This window comes from Arachis hypogaea, chromosome 5 (assembly GCF_003086295.3).
Source record: "Arachis hypogaea cultivar Tifrunner chromosome 5, arahy.Tifrunner.gnm2.J5K5, whole genome shotgun sequence".
NCBI lineage: Eukaryota > Viridiplantae > Streptophyta > Magnoliopsida > Fabales > Fabaceae > Arachis > Arachis hypogaea.
The window spans coordinates 45,627,798-45,628,492 of record NC_092040.1 but is presented as its reverse complement, the minus strand read 5'-3'; the positions used below and the strand labels follow the sequence as shown (position 1 = coordinate 45,628,492).

The window sequence follows — 695 nt, the reverse complement described above, 5'->3', positions numbered from 1 at the left end:
GGAAGAAGCATCTCAATCCCTGCTATTGGAGAAAATAACTTTGAGCTGAAACCTCAACTAGTTGCTCTAATGCAACAAAACTGCAAGTTCCATGGACTTCCGTCAGAAGATCCCTATCAGTTTTTAACTGAATTCTTGCAGATCTGTGAGACTGTTAAGACTAATGGAGTAGATCCTGAAGTCTATAGGCTCATGCTTTTCCCTTTTACTATAAGAGACAAAGCTAGAACATGGTTGGACTCACAGCCTTAAGATAGCCTGGATTCTTGGGATAAGCTGGTCACGACCTTCTTGGCTAAATTCTTTCCTCTTCAAAAGCTGAGCAAGCTTAGAGTTGATGTTCAGACCTTCAAACAAAAAGATGGTGAATCCTTCTATGAAGCTTGGGAAAGATACAAGTAGATGACCAAAAGGTGTCCTTCTGACATGCTTTCAGAGTGGACCATTCTGGATATATTCTATTATGGTCTATCTGAGTTCTCCAAGATGTCATTGGACCATTCTGTAGGTGGATCCATTCACCTAAAGAAAACATCTATAGAAACTCAAGAACTTATTGACATGGTTGCAAATAACCAGTTCATGTACACTTCTGAGAGAAATTCCGTGAATAATGGGACGCCTCAAAGGAAGGGGGTTCTTGAAATTGATGCTCTGAATGCCATATTGGCTCAGAACAAAATGTTGACTCAGCA

The 695-nt window shown here is 40.3% G+C and overlaps 1 non-coding gene across 1 annotated transcript; it reads right to left on the bottom strand.

The window, feature by feature from the left end:
* Positions 1-324: 324 nt before the first annotated feature.
* On the bottom strand, positions 325-432 carry LOC112804511 (small nucleolar RNA R71). Its single transcript, XR_003203124.1, has one exon. It is a non-coding gene; the product is annotated as a small nucleolar RNA R71 (small nucleolar RNA).
* Positions 433-695: the final 263 nt, after the last annotated feature.